This window comes from Lasioglossum baleicum, unplaced genomic scaffold, assembly GCF_051020765.1.
Source record: "Lasioglossum baleicum unplaced genomic scaffold, iyLasBale1 scaffold1847, whole genome shotgun sequence".
Classification (NCBI taxonomy): Eukaryota; Metazoa; Arthropoda; class Insecta; order Hymenoptera; family Halictidae; genus Lasioglossum; species Lasioglossum baleicum.
The window spans coordinates 13868-31321 of NW_027470906.1; the positions used below are offsets into that span (position 1 = coordinate 13868).

General features: G+C 30.0%; 1 pseudogene; it reads right to left on the bottom strand.

Moving 5' to 3' along the window:
• Positions 1-869: 869 nt before the first annotated feature.
• Positions 870-17237, bottom strand: LOC143221054 (scavenger receptor class B member 1-like; annotated as a pseudogene).
• Between the last annotated feature and the right edge of the window lie 217 nt (positions 17238-17454).

The window sequence follows — 17454 nt, forward strand, 5'->3', positions numbered from 1 at the left end:
TTACAATAGATAAAACAAGATGGATCATAAATTATAACCACAATGTACTTTAATATTTTCTATACGATATAATACTTTTAACAGCTCTACTTAATATACATAATAGCTTATCAATTATTAAGAATATATTATTATGGTACTAATAAATATTAAATGTACAAATTAAGTAAACAATAATTACAGAATTCGTCCCCGTTACCGTTTTTAAATCTATATTTTAATTTCAATTGCAAACGGTGCAATTCAAAATTTCTACTTTTTATTATATTATATTCGTCTTACCCGTAATACAATTAAGTATCAACTGTTTCATGTTTTTGTTTTGATATTTAAATCTACTACCTCTATGCCAGTCTATAATATCAGTCTTAATGCAATCAATTATTTATATAAAATTGCGTTAAATAATAATTATAGAATCCTCTTTTTCGTTCTCCTTATCTCTTGAGACGTACAGATCTTTGTGCGAACTTTATAAATTTAAAGTATTATAACTAAAATAAAAATTTAAGCTCTCGCTGTTATAAAAAAACTGTTTAAATCAATTTTTTTTAGTAACAATACATATTATACGTGTATTATATACGTGGTAGTAGAAACATCATTGTTTCTGAATTAGCACCGCTTGCATTGATATATGTACTTTAATCAGAAAATTTAGAGTAAGATGTCACTGCTTACCATGTTATAATTGCACTCGAATACAATTCGTATTAAATGATAAACACTCTCAGATTCTAAGAGTACTTTATTCATTTGTCGTATCGATTGCAATATCTCGAAATCAAAAATGATCCGTTGTGCTCCACTGGTTTGGAGTTTTAGTTTTACGTGGGGAATAGCCTCTATTTAGGAGTTCTAATCGTGCATTAATAGTCACACACTCTCTTGTTTAAAGACGATACTTCCATATTCTCTTCAGACTCTACATTCACATCCTTCGATTCGATTAACGAACTATAGTAAGTGTCCTTTTCGTGATCTTATGCGATATCTGGCTATTGTTAAAAAGTGGTAATTTTTGATTTTGTATTCGAGAATCCAACCATTGTCGAGGTGATACTGATCCTTTTGGATGGTACAAAAAGATCTTGTGAAACCCAAACGCTATAAGTACAATGCTAACGAAGAACAAGAAATAAATCAGGACATCTTGCAGAACTGGTAAGAAATTTAAGTAAAAACCAGAAACGAATTATCATCGGTGTTGTAATTCATGCATTCCCTAAAAAGAAAAACAAATATTTTGAAAATTACATACTCCTTAGAATGAAATTTATAATACGATTTACATAATTTAATCGATATATTTCAATACTTACGATTTCAAACCACAGCAACGGTAAAACAAGATTTTCGAATTTTTCTACTCTAGCCATGTGTCCGATATCTTGTAAAGCCATATTTATTTGAAACGGAAGCGAAGTTTTACCGGTAGACCTGATTTTGGTTGGATATAAGCGAAAGATTCGTGCTTATCTGGAATTGGTTTCAAACCTTCGACAGCTTCCAAAATGGTTGGATCGCTTTTGTAGAAGTGTGGATACGATAGTGCGATGGGAAATCCTGCATGATTGCAAAGGTAAGTTGACCAACGTAAACATACAAAATTTCTATCTCTAATTTTACGTTTTTAATGTTAACGGTTATTGCGATATATTATTTATCTGCGTTATATTATGCATGTACGTGCTTATGCTATTTTAATATTTATTTTCATGGCTTAAATCATCTTACCGTAATAACAATCGGTGACATCGATTAAACCAGCTTGCAAGCAGTGTCCATACCGACAGAAACACTTGTTCTCTGGTTATAGATACCGTTATCCATTATGTTTTCGACGAATTTGTATTCGTAGGTTTGCAGCCCATGCATGGTTTCCTCACCAGTTCGAGTCTGCAAAATGATATTTCAATTTCGTTTACTATATCTTTTAGTAATAAATATTTTTTAATATTTATTGTTCGTATATTATTGCAATATTTCATACGGATCGTTATTTGAAATTGATAATCGAAGAGTGGTGATTATTAGTGATAATTCATAATAGCATGAGGACTTTTTAGAACATTATGAAATCATTCGAATACGAAATTTTTTGGGTGTTTGATATTTGGCGCGTACTAAAGTGCACTATATCATGTAGGCATTGCGATAGATACTTTTCGTAAAGAATAATATCTTTTGGTAATAAATATTTTTTTAATATTATTGTTCGTATATTATTGCAATATTTCATACGGATCGTTATTTTGAAATTGATAATCGAAGATTGGTGATTATTAGTGATAATTCATAATAGCATGAGGAATGTTTCGGTACATTATGAAATCATTCGAATACGAAATTTTTTGGTATTTGGTATCTGGCGTGCTAATAGGCATTGCGATAGATACTTTTCGTAAGAATAATATCTTTTGGTAATAAATATTTGTTAATATTTATTGTTCATATATCATTGCGATATTTCATACGGATCGTTATTTTGAAATTGATAATCGAAGATTGGTGATTATTAGAGATAATTCATAATAGCATGAGGACTTTTTGGAACATTATGAAATCATTCGAATACGAAATTTTTTGGTATTTGGTATCTGGCGTGCTAATAGGCATTGCGATAGATACTTTTCGTAAAGAATAATATCTTTGGTAATAAATATTTGTTAATATTTATTGTTCATATATCATTGCGATATTTCATATGGATCGTTATTTTGAAATTGATAATCGAAGATTGGTGATTATTAGAGATAATTCATAATAGCATGAGGACTTTTTGGAACATTATGAAATCATTCGAATACGAAATTTTTTGGTATTTGGTATCTGGCGTGCTAATAGGCATTGCGATAGATACTTTTCGTAAAGAATAATGTCTTTTGGAAATAAATATTTTTTAATATTTATTGTTCGTATATTATTGCAATATTTCATACGATCGTTATTTTGAAATTGATAATCGAAGATTGGTGATTATTGGTGATAATACATAATAGCATGAGGAATTTTCGGTACATTATGAAATCATTGGAATACGAAATTTTTTGGTGTTTGGTATCTGGCGTGCTAATAGGCATTGCGATAGATACTTTCGTAAAGAATTATATCTTTTGGTAATAAATATTTTTTGATATTTATTGTTCGTATATCATTGCGATATTTTATACGGATCGTTATTTTGAAATTGATAATCGAAGATTGGTGATTATTAGTGATAATTCATAATAGCATGAGGACTTTTTGGGATATTATGAAATCATTCGAATATGAAATTCTTTGGTGTTGTGTACGTGACGTGCACTAAAGTGCAACATACCATGTAGGCACTGCGACAGAGACTTTTCCTGAAGAATAATATAGTATCGTTCGGTGAATGAAACTCGGAAACTTTGCACCATCACTGGCTCCGTTCACATTCGCACACTTTCCTGTCCATTGCGGCAGATCTACATTGCCGTTGAACTTTTCAATTAATCCTGTGCGACGTACGTCCTTTTCGCCGGTGTAAACGGTTATGTAGTCATCCTCGAAGTCGTACATCTGCGTGTAAAAGAAGTCATATTAATATGTAAAATCTCGGTAATATGTAAATATTAGGTTGGTGCATATGAAATGTCGGATTTTAAGTGAATATATAAAACTGCATATCTTTCTTCAAAAGCTGTTTATACAATCAAAATATGCTCCATTCGCTTCAATACACTTTTTCCCAACGAGACTTTAAAGCATAGATGCCTGCCTTAAAAAAATTCTGATCTTTAGAATCAATAAACTCTGATATCGAATTTTTCAAACTGTCTTCATTTTCATACTGTTTAGCTCGTAAAAACAGTTCTAAATGTTTAAAAAAATGAAAGTCGGTTGGCGAGAGATCCGGTGAATAGGCTGGGTGCTGCAAAACTTCATATTTCAATGGCTCTCGATGAAATCGGGATAGTAACGACGAGCATACGTTCAACCGATCCAGCATATTTCGCTCAGTTGGTCCGTGCGGTACACATTTATCCATTTTCTTCACTTTGCCAATTTCAGAAAGATATCGCAATATTGTTGTATGGTCAATTTTCATCCTGGTAGCCTGTTCCCTCGTGGATACAGTCGGATCCGCTTCCACCAATGCCTTCGGATCATCATTTTTCACAGACGTTTTGGGTCTCCACGCGGATCATTTTGTAGTGAAAAACACCGGACCTAAATTTTTCAAACTAACGCTGCACTTTTCGATCATTAACTGTATTCTCCCCAAACGCTTGGTTTATGTTGCGTGCAGCTTTTGCAGCATTATTACCAAGTTTATACTCGTACAAAAAAAATTATACGAATATCGTTTAGATTCATATCGGTAGAAAATTCAAATGAAATAACAAAAGGGAACACTTCGAGAAAATCTCCTTTGTTGAAATGTGACTCTGGCAATGACAGTACGACTATAAACGAGGTTATGCCAAAACCAAAAGTATAACGAAAACAGAAGAAAAACGTTCGCATGTAAAAAAATCCGACATTTCATATGCACCAATCTAATATATAATTGAGATTAGTTACGAGATTCAATTGCGGGTAGAAAATTTGAGAAGATTGTTTAACACGTTCCGTGCCACGTGGGGCGAAGAAAAATTCTTATAAAATTTATTGTAGAGTTAAATATAGACAATTTCACATCATGTATACAGCGTTTATCGTAGAGAGTAATTTTTTGTTCAAAAAAAGTTCGGCATGAAATTAAAGAAAGGAGAGTAAATTTGATTTAGTTCGAAAGCACTACAAAATTTGTTATGAAAGTAATGTTAGAAGCTTGGCTGGAAATCGGCAAAACATTGTACTATAAAAGTTGTAACATTTTGTGATGGTTATCTAGACAAGTCTCATTTATGTTTCAACAAGGTTCACCGCCATATGTCCTTATAATTGTAAATAAATTTGTAAGTAATAATATTAAACATATTTGAAGTAAAATGCTTTATTTTTATGCATTTGGATTTATTAAAATGGTTATGTAGGAGCTTTCAATGTTCGACCTTATGTTTGTTAAAATAATTCCTTAAAAATTAAATTTTATTGCTTTGTTGTCTAATGCGTATTAAAATTTGTATCTTTTGCCTGCTAATTATAGCTTTGTAAATGGAAAATCTTCAAAAATTGCCGTGACACGGAAAGTGTTAATACTCTGTGAAGATATTTGCAAGAATTTTGTTACGAAATTGAAAAAGGAAGAAAGAAAGCAACGATATTTTATTTTTGGGATTATTACAAGTAACTTTTCATCGTAATTATCTTGCAGTTTTTGGAAGAATTGAGTAGACGAAATTGATACTCACTCTGTCGATGAGACCCAGCTTATCGAATTTGATCCAAGATGGCATTAATTTGTTGCCAACTGTAACTAAACCGGATTCGTAACCGAACATAAATTCCTTAGCAGTCATCTTGACCAAAGGACGCGAATTCGTCTGAGTAATGAGGAGAGTTAGTCCCAATCTAGTAAAATATGCAGCATTCCTCATAACGTTTGTAATACTCTGAAACAGAAAGGAAAAGTTATTTTACAGAATGTCTGTATTCATCTTATTATATTAACCCTTAACACTCGAGATTTTTTGGTGAAAGAAGAGTAGAAATTCACAAATTTTCTGCTACAAAAACTAACGTTACTTTCTTGACTAATAAATAAAGAATCGTATTATAATTAACGCGTAAAATTATTTGATTTCGATATCTCGCATGTTGTTATGTTATCTTAAACTTTCTATATAAATAACATGGGCTTTTAAAATTTTATGGTGACTAACAGTCGCCTTTCGAGTGCAAAGGCTTAATATACTAGAAAATAAACAGATTTCTCTTTGTTTTCTGTTTTCGAAGCGAATTTTTATCGTTTTTTGCCTATTTTCGATTGCTACACATGCAAATACATTTCATTCGTCTGCATTCCTTAACCCTTTGACATACATTGACGTATGTGAAAACGTCGTTCATTTCATGTGCCATTATAGACTTTGACGTCAAGAACTGTCTTCGATGAAAGTGTCTAAAAGGATATAAAAAATTTCTTCCACGCGTTTAATATAGCTATTTATAATACTCGTGTCTTACATTTCAAGTTGCTTGCTTGGCAATTCGCAATCGGTTGTGAATTTGAAAATAAAACGTTCTGTTTCTAAGCTTGCACATAAGCATCCACGAATTAAATGATATTCTACGGACGAGTCGACGCGAATTTTACTTGTATGTCATGTGGTTAATGATTATACGTCATTTTGTTGTCATCTATTTGCAGGCTTATCGATTTTCGAATAATTCATTGTCACTAAACGTTAAAGAGAACCATTGTCCGTTTTGTCCTTCTATCGAACCGAGCGATCGTCTATCGTTCTCCACTCAGATGCGAATAAAGCGACTCACACAGTTTCAGTGATCGTCATTTTCTGCTTGAAAGTTCATCGACGCTCGTTGTAATTAAATAATACTAATTAGCTACTGCTGTTTTCCAATTACACTGTTAGTGGATCTTGTACGCTTTAAGTCGACATTCTCGTTAGTCACACAGCATGTATGTATACGTGTTGTATGTTTGATAAATTGTGTCTTGTATTTCGATCTTGAACGACCATTGTGATGTTTTCACGAAGAAATTCTATTTTCGACTACATCTCCATTCTCTAAGAATTACGTGTTGTAATCAGTATTAGGTATTAAACCCTTTCGCTACAGCGAACTTTTCCAAAAAATGTGATTACGAATTTATGATATATAATTTAAGTTCGAAGGTATATTATATAAAAAAAAAGTTAAAATATTTTTTCATGTAATTTCTTAATCTTACTTGTCTCTTTTGATATAGAAAACATATTTCCGATAAAGCACGAGAAATCAAATATTCCTTTAACTTTCTTATAAGAGATTTGTTAACCTTTTAACCCTCCGACTACTGTGGTCGCTTATAGGTGCTCTCAGTATCATAAACGCAAAATTTCTGAGCGCCTATAGGAGCCTACAGTATTCAAAGGGTTAAAGGAATTCTAAAGAATCTAATAATATTTAGTTTCAGATATAGCGCTAAAACGACATTTACCTTTTCTAGAAATTCCTAACTCAAACGGATATAAACTTATTTCGCGACAAATCGCAATCCACTACGAGATATCTCGTAGTTGACAGTGAACGGGTTAAACTCTCGAAGGTTTCTCGATATCGTTCGTCCTTGACTCGTTATTGACTATTCGAAAATAGCATTCTCGCGATCGACACTCGTAGCGATCCGATCACTCGTCGGTTTAGATGTATATATCTATTTATCGTTTTAAAGAGTTTTTTCGATATGAAGATATTTATTATGAAAATACAGATCGCTTACGTACGACTGTTTTAACACGTTTGTACTCGAACTCTCGTATCGCGCAATGTTAACCCATTCGCTGCCAGGAAAATATAGACCGTTTTGCTTTAGGCGTCAAGATTTTATTTTAACCCTTTCGCCACGGCGAACTTATCAAAAAATGTGATTACGAATTTATGATATATAGTTTAAGTTCGGAGGTATATTATATAAAGAAAAGTTAAAATATATTTTCATATGGCTTTCCAATCCTACTTGTCTTTTTTGATATAGAAAACATATTTCCGATAAAGCACGAGAAATCAATATTCTTTTAACTTTCGTATAAAGATTTTTTTATCCTTTTAACCCTTTGATTATAGCGACGCTTATAGGCGCTCTCAGTATACAAACGTAAAATTTCTCAGCGTCTTTTGACAGTAGTCAAGGGTTAAAAGGATAAAAATTCTTTATAAGAAAGTTAAAAGAATATTAAAGCACTAACTTAAAGGGTTAAAGAACACAACACTTTGGATTGTTTCCTAATATATATATTCGTAATATTAACTCTTTTGCATTCGACCGATTTTCTGGCCACAGAAGAATAGAAATTCCCAGATTTTCAGCTATAAAACTGACGTCAGATTTTTGAGTAGTAAATAATGAATCGTATAATAATTGACGCGTAAAATTATTTGATTTCGATATCTCGTATATTGTTATATTATCTTAAATTTGATATATTAACCCTTTGCGGACGAGAAACGAAGTTAGCGATACATCGAGTATACGCTAAATAATAAAAATATAACAAATTGAGGGAAATTTTGTGAATTAAAAATATTTACGACATCGATGCCAATGGTAAAATTATTTTTTTCCTATATTCCAAGCAGTCTTTCACTCTAAAAAATAAAATAATTCCTACGTGTATCATGACATGCGTCCACAAAGGGTTTAATCATATGAACCTTCAAAATTTATGGCGACTGACAGTCTCCTCTCGAGTGCAAAGGGTTAATGTTTAACCCTTAATCGAACGAATGTCGCTATACTCCGCGACATCTATAAATATTCTAAAAAATCGAAATGCCGGCATACACGCAGCATGACGTGATATTTAGGAAATCTGTTAGGTTTGGCCTTATTTATACGTGCAAACATTAAGGGCGATCGGCAATTGTTTTTTTGCTCGTGCTCTGGAACGCATTCCTCTCATTCCTCTCCGAGGGATTGAGCGAAAATACATCGTTTTATATGCGGTCAATAAAGTTTGTTATCCGTCATTTTCGGAGGAAGGCGGAAACACGTAATTATTGCGATACTTGTAGTAAGAAACCTGGTATTCACATTGGGGACTGTTGGCAGAAGTACCAACACCCCAAAAAATATAAGTAATTTTGTATAAATATATCGTTAATCTATAAAGAAATAAATTTATAATATGTATACAAATCTATACATTACATACACGCATCTATTTGTTTATTTCAATTCCTATTATTTTTTCTGAAATTTTCACTTCGGTATTCTTTTGTACGGATATATCTGTTCATATACTACCTATTATTACTGTAAGTTTTCATAAAATCAAATAAAGCGATATTAATTATGCATCTTTTTCTCGCTCTGGAAATGAAGCATTTAATTTCCTAAAAATCCGTCGACATACTGGTCATAGTATAGAAAAATGCGCTCGTTCGTTAAGGGTTAATATTATAATATTAATTTGTGGTAACATTAATTTGTCGAATAATATCCTTCTTCTTCCGTAATATTGTCTAATTATCCGTGTTGTTTATTTCGATCACCGAACGATTATGAAAAGATTTCTTACTGAAAAGACAAATTCTGGTCAGGAGTGATCAACGTGGATGTGTTAATAGCTGCATATGTGCAACAACGGAAATCAATGAATAAGCGGTTAAGAGTAAATGTTCGTCCATCTCTTTTCTACCACAAAAACATTGCATCTATTGGATATCTTGGCTTTGATTACACATATTTGTTCGTTTTTCTTTCTCCTATACTAAGTTGTACGATAAAGAAACTATCAGGACGCAGTAATGGTGAAAGTAAACGAGTAATTGGGTTACATTTAACTTCGATCTGTACATTGCTTAATGATCATGCAATATGCATAAGTTTCTAATTGGTTGCTTTATCTTTTCACGATTACACTCGACCAATGGTAGACGCAATGTAAGCGTTTATTTTATGACATTCTTTATAAGAGTCACCGCAGTTGGAATATGCGAGTAATCGAACGAAGTATGTTGTTATATCGCGAAGATTCAAAGGATGTATTTATCTATGATAATTTAAATTTAATCTCTTACAAATAATTTGTGATTAATTTTTTCTCCAAAAATAAGAGGGCTAATAATTAAGATTTGACGAAGAATTCCTTCCAATCGTTACAACTCTTTGCTTTCTCACGTCGAACATGATGCACTCGTTAAGAATGTCTTCGTGCATGGAATGGAAATTTATCCTACACTCGCATCGACGACCGCGGTTTTTTTTCGAATGCAGTGCAATTCTAGGGAAACAAACATTTATCACGTGGAATAATTCGACCGGACGATATTTTTCTCCACGTTTCGAGGAAATTTTCTTTCGCAAACTGCACAGCAACGTTTCGTACACACATTTTGATCTTTAATTTTTCTAACAGAATCGTAATCGTATCCTAATGAAATTTAATTGCACTGTTTTTCACCGGTGATTAACACCTTTGTTGCTAAGATTGAATTTTCTACGCGATAAAATTTATTTTTGAATTTACTTTATTTTACAGGATTATTCAATTGTCCATCTTCGGTGTTTTTTTTTTTGTTCCTTGATAATTAGGGAAATTACAAGAAACTAAGAAACATTGAATAGTCTTATATTTGTAAATTCTCTGTTAGTCGATATTTCATTATTTTACGTAATTAAAGCGATGAGAGAATATTAATGTATGCAGCGATGGATGATAAAAAGTAGCAGGAAAGCAATTGAGCTCCGAGCAACGAACGACGATTACAAAATCAGTAATTGTAAGTAACATGCATAATGACGATTATGAAATCTTCTGTAGGATGTTACTTTTATACTCGGTTCTCTGTTTTTCTTTGTTTAAAAACCAACGATTTCGTATTGTTCAGGCAGCACGCATTGACGTGTATGTATCGTCAAAATATTGTATGTTTTAAAAGGAATGGTAAACAAGATACATCGTACTTTCTTTAATTATTGAAATATCACGTGGTTGGTAATGCAATATGATTCAACAAGTCATTTATTGCCGAGTGATCTGTAATTTTCGTTATTAGTTTTCTCACACACATGTGAAGAATTGGAATATAATTTTGTATTTCCGCTATTTTTTCTCGCTGTGACCCATAATGGCCTGATTCATTGGAAGATCCTTCTCTGATTAAGATCTGATTCGATTTTTCCGACGAAGATTCCAGAATCTGTTACACGAATCAATTATTTCAATAATTAATTTCTCTATTCCCTATTTACATTTTGTATAGTATGTATAAGTCGGTTCTTAGATATTCATTTTTTCGTCTACGTTACGAAGTATTTTGTTTGAATCGAATGTTTTCTTCATTTCTTGTGTTGATATAGGTTAACATAGAGTAATTTATTTTCAGTGTATAGAAAACGGAAGTTTGGTCGTGATGCTTGTAAAAGAATCGTCTCCGATAAATCGTTGACCCTGTTGGCAGACGTTCAACGGTCGGAAACGAGATATCAATGTATTATCCTTTTCTTAAGTTTCTTAATTTGGCACGAACGTACTTCGATAATTTTCTTTTGTTGAAACAATCGTATTTCTATTAATCGAAAATTTGAAAGTGCGTATGTTGAATCGTTCTTCTTTCTATGATCTTTGTTTTTTCACGTAAGATAACTAAAAATCAATGTATTATCCTTTTCTTAAGTTTCTTAATTTGGCTCGAACGTACCTCGATAATTTTCTTTTGTTGAAACAAATCGTATTTATATTAATCGAAAATTTGAATGTGCGTATGTTGAATCGTTCTTCTTTCTATGATCTTTGCCTTTTCACGTAAGATAACTAAAAATCAATGTATTATCCTTTTCTTAAGTTTCTAATTTGGCTCGAACGTACCTCGATAATTTTCTTTTGTTGAAACAATCGTATTTATATTAATCGAAAATTTGAATGTGCGTATGTTGAATCGTTCTTCTTTCTATGATCTTTGCCTTTTTACGTAAGATAACAAAAAATCAATCTATTATCCTTTTCTTAAGTTTCTTAATTTGGCTCGAACGTACCTCAATAATTTTTGTTTTGAAAAAATCGTATTTATATTAATCGAAAATTTGAAAGTACGTTTGTTGAATCGTTCTTCTTTCTATGATCTTTGTATTTTCACGTAAGATAACAAAAAATCAATGCATTATCTTGTAGTTTTTTAATTTGCTCGAACGTACATCGATAATTTTCGTTTGTTGAAACAATCGTATTTATATTAATTGAAAATTTGAATGTACGTATGTTGGATCGTTTTTCTTTCTATGATCTTTGTTTTTTCACGTAAGATAAGAAAAAACAATGTATTATCCTTTTATTAAGTTTTTAATTTGGCACCAACGTACTTCGATAATTTTCTTTATTGAAACAATCGTATTTATATTAATCGAAAATTTGAAAGTGCGTATGTTGAAATCGTTCTTCTTTCTATGATCTTTGTATTTTCACGCGAGATAACAAAAAGTCAATGTATTATCCTGTAGTTTCTTAATTTAACTCGAACGTACCTCGATAATTTGTTTTTTGCAAACATCGTATTTATATTGATCGAAAATTTGAATGTACGTATGTTGGATCATTTTTCTTTCTATGATCTTTGTCTTTTTACGTAAGATAACAAAAAATCAATGAAATTATCCTGTAGTTTCTTAATTTGGCACGAACGTATTTCGATAATTTTCTTTTATTGAAACAATCGTATTTATATTAATCGAAAATTTGAGAAGTACGTATATCGAATCGTTCTTCTTTCTATGATCTTTGTTTTTCACGTAAGATAAGAAAAAACAACTGTATTATTCTTTTGTTAAGTTTCTTAATTTGGCACGAACGTATTTCGATAAGTTTTCGTTTGTTGAAACAATCGTATTTATATTAATCGAGAAATTTTAAAGTGCGAGTGTGTTGAATCGTTCTTCTTCCTATGATCTTTGTCTTTTTACGTAAGATAACAAAAAATCAATGAATTATCCTGTAGGTTTCTTAATTTGGCTCGAACGTACCTCGATACTTTTCTTTTCTGTTGAAACAATCGTATTTATATTAATCGAAAATTTGAATGTGCGTATGTTGAATCGTTCTTCTTTCTATGATCTTTGCCTTTTTACGTAAGATAACAAAAAATCAATCTATTATCCTTTTCTTAAGTTTCTTAATTTGACTCGAACGTACCTCAATAATTTTTGTTTTGAAATAATCGTATTTATATATTAATCGAAAATTTAAAAGTATGTATATTCTTCTTGCCTATGATCTTTGTATTTTCACGTAAGATAACAAAAAGTCAATGTATTATCCTGTAGTTTCTTAATTTAACTCGAACGTACCTCGATAATTTGTTTTTTTTTGCAAAATCGTATTTATATTGATCGAAAATTTGAATGTACGTATGTTGGATCATTTTTCTTTCTATGATCTTTGTCTTTTTACGTAAGATAACAAAAAATCAATGAGTTATCCTGTAAGTTCTTAATTTGGCACGAACGTACTTCGATAATTTTCTTTTGTTGAAACAATCGTATTTATATTAATCGAAAATTTGAAAGTGCGTATGTTGAATCGTTCTTCTTTCTATGATCTTTGTCTTTTTACGCAAGATAACAAAAAATCAATGTATTATCCTTTTCCTAAAGTTTCTTAATTGGGCTCGAACGTACCTCGATAATTTTCTTTTGTTGAAACAATCGTATTTATTACTAATCGAAAATTTGAAGGTACGTATGTTGAATCGTTTCTTCTTTCTATGATCTTTGTACGTTTCACGTAACATAACAAAAAATCAATGAATTATCCTGCAGTTTCTTAATTTGACTCGAACGTACCTCGATAATTTGTTTTTTTGCAAAAATCGTATTTATATTAATCGAAAATTTGAAAGTACGTATGTTAAAATCGTTCTTCATTCTATGATCTTTGTCTTTTCACGTAAGATAACAAAAAATCAATGTATTATCCTTTTCTTAAGTTTCTTAATTTGGCTCGAACGTACCTCAATATTTTTTTTCTTTTTTTTAAATTTCGTATTTACGTTAAATGAAAATTTGAAAGTACGTATGCTGAATCGTTCTTCTTTCTATGATCTTTGTCTTTTTACGTAAGATAACAAAAAACAGTACAGTTATTCGAGTAAATTATTAATGACGAATGAGAAACTTGTTAGGTAATCAGTTGAGTCACAAATAGGAGGTTATTATATTAACTCTTTCGGACACGGTGGGATTAAAAATGTCCCACCTTTTTGATGCATGATAATGTATGTCGAGACTATTTGAGTCCCAGCCTATAACAACAAATTGAATTGAATTATTATTACTTTTTTATGTGCCTACATTATACGTAAATAAAAAATACCAATTTTGTATAATTTAAAACGCAATAAAATTTCTATACAACTCGGGTCTATTTTATTTTCTGAAAACCGTGCCTCAAAGAGTTAATGGAAGAGAGTTGAGGATGGATAAAACTTGTACATTCGTAGGGGTGAATTTATTTTAAATATATACATCAACGATCACTCTGATCTCAACAAATAAATAAAACGTGCAGCCACGAAATTTAATAAATTTCTAACAAGCAACAAAATTAATTGAAGTAGATTCATTTAATCTTGGTAATGGTGTAGCTTAATATGTGTATCTTTTATAGTTTATGTAAAGTTTAAATTATTCTCCGGTTGTGATAGTGAAATTAATAATACTTAATAAATTTATAGAAATCCTTGAAGTTGGTAAACGGAAACTGAGTAATTGTAATTGAACGAATTCTTTGGATAATATTTTACAAAGTGTTAATACCTAGATATATAGTCATAAATAATTTTATTTAAATATTTCATAATAATTCCTGCGAAATAATATCTTTTCTATAATACTGTGCAACACGATTTTTGACTTGCGATATCTATTATTCTTATAGAACTCACCACTCTCAATATAAATTCGTAAAACGAAATTTTTCTGTAGCCCTCGGTATTCGAAAAATTTGAATTTTTTAATAAACGCGCAATTTTTTGGCTAAAATGAAACATTAAACAAAAACTAAAAATATTAGGATAATAATTCTTATCTTAAAAGAAAGATGAGAGTTTTTAAGTTTATCGATATCTATAATTATAATTATCTACACTTGTGAATAATTGTAATCGATCTTTAAGTTTAAAATAAACGCTGAGCGTATTTTTCTACGCAATATTTTTACATTTCACCAAAAGTTATTCATCCAGCATGGAGTTGCTATACGGTATCGGATTCTGTAGATTTTTTTGAAGAGAAAATCATGCAGAGAAAAATATCGAATGATTTTCAATGGCGACAGGACGATAAAATATACATTTGCAATGCGCAAACTGTGTTTTGCCGCCACGCAGCATATTAGCCGCAGCAGGCCGTAACTACGCATAATCGACGTTGGTAGCAAATGCTCGATATGGCACAGTTTAACATAATATATATTCATTCGTATGTGTATAATTTATAATATATATATTCATTTTAAAATTAAAAATAATTATAAATAATAGATAATATTAAATATTAATGTTAATATATTAATATAATATTAAATAGAATAGAAATAATAGAATAATTAAAAATAATAAAAAATATTAAAAATAAAAATAAAATATTAAAAATAATTAATATCTTAATCTTTAATATTAAATAGAATAGAAATAAGAGAATAATTAAAAATAATAGAAAATATTAAAAATAATAATATATTAATATTAATATTAAATAGAATAGAAATAATAGAATAATTAAAAATAATAGAAAATATTAAAAATAAAAATAAAATATTAAAAATAACCAATATATTAATATTAATATTAAATAGAATAGAAATAATAGAATAACTCTAAAAATATAAAAAATATTAAAAATAAAAATAAAATATTAAAATAATAATATATTAATATTAATTTAAATAGAATAGAAATAATAGAATAATTAAAAAATAAAAATAAAATATTAAAAATAATATTTTCTATTTCTATAATTCTATAAAATATCAGTGTGAAGTTCTCAACCCATAAATGTGTAATATATGTTTCAACACGACACTATAAATAATAAATATAATTGCTTAATAGTCAATAAAGTTTTCCTACAGGAAATCTGAGATATCTGTATAAAATAAAAGATTACCTGTAATATGGATCGCAAATTTAAAAATATTTTCGTTTTAATCAACGTTTGTACCTTGCATTTTCATTATCTTTTAATATTATTCAATAATAAGCTACAAGTATTGCAGACATTTCTTTTTTCTTCATATTTTTTCATGGTAACCAAGTTTGAGGAAGAATTATAATCACGTTTACAAGATTCTTATAAATGCATAAACAATTATGTTTCTTTTTTATCCTTATATTAAAATGTCGTTTTTATTAAATAACGAAATTGTATTAAATTAGCAAATGACCGAAAGAAAATTTTATAATTTTGCAATCGCTATTTTTGAAAACTTGCTTTATGAAATATACGTGTTAGTATAATAATATAAAAAGAGATGTTGATCGTGCGTTTGGTGCCTAATGTGCATAACTACGGCCGCTACTATGGCTGCGTGGCGGCAAACACAGTTTGCGCGTTTCAAATGTATATTTTACCGCCCTGTCACCATTAAAGATCATTCCGACATTTTTTCTATACGATTTCCTCTTCAGAAAAGTCTACAGAATCCGATACCGTATATTAAATCCACTGCTGGAATAATAACTTTTAATAAAAATGTAAAAATATTGCGTACAAAGTACGCTCAGCGGTTTATTTTTGAACTCTCATGATCGATTACAGTTATTCACAAGTGTAAATAATTATAATTATGAATATCGATAAACTTGAAAAAACTCTCATCTTTCTTTTAAGATAAGAATTATCATCCTAATATTTTTAGTTCTCGTGTAATTCTCCATTTTATCCAAAAAAATCACACGTTTTTAAAAAAATTCAAATTTTTCGAATACTAAGGGCTACAGAAAAATTTCGTTTACGAATTCTTATTGAGGGTAGTGAATTCTATAAGAGATACCCAATGAATATTACAAAATATAGAAATTGTTAAAATTTGTTGCACAATGTAATTATCTAATATTCCAGAATTTTTATTAGAAAATTAATAATCTATTCGATAACCAATAAGTAATATTTTTAGCGGTTTTATTAAATATTTAATTTGACAAATTCGAAAATTTTTGAATCTACACATAAAAGGTAAAAATTGAAAAATTTTAAAACAAATTTCTAAAAGACAAAACTGATATTTAGAGAGCGATCGCACGTACTTGAGACAGTTCAAGGGAACTTTTAAATTTTCTCAGGTTATGTATAGCATGTGTGTAGCATCGAGGTCGTTCACATAAGGAATTATCTTCGTCATGATTTAATGCGCATACATATTTTATCGAGTTTGAAAAATAAAATTCTTTTCCATGAATTACCGCGAAAAATCTTGATCCTTTAATCTTATTCCTACTTGAGCTAAGTTAGTTTCACTTACGAGTAAGGCGATGTTCGGTAATATCAGAAGATCTTCTTCAGTTCCATTGCTCATTTCCGGTATGTACTGCAGTGGATGATGTAGCATCGCCGTCACCTGTGTTATTGTCGTTAAACTGGAGGGTCTTTGTGTTCGAACAATTCTCTGAAATTGATACGTGCATTGTTTTCATACAGGCTTTGAAAATCAATTTTTATCAACTATGATTTTATTAGAACGAAACGAGATATCGGACTGAAATATAAATCGTTTGATTAAAATTAAATAGTCAGTATAATCTAATATATTTCGGTTGAAAGGTTTCACGATACGTATATTTATTACAAAACGCAGTTTTCTTTAAAATTTTATTTAATCAAAC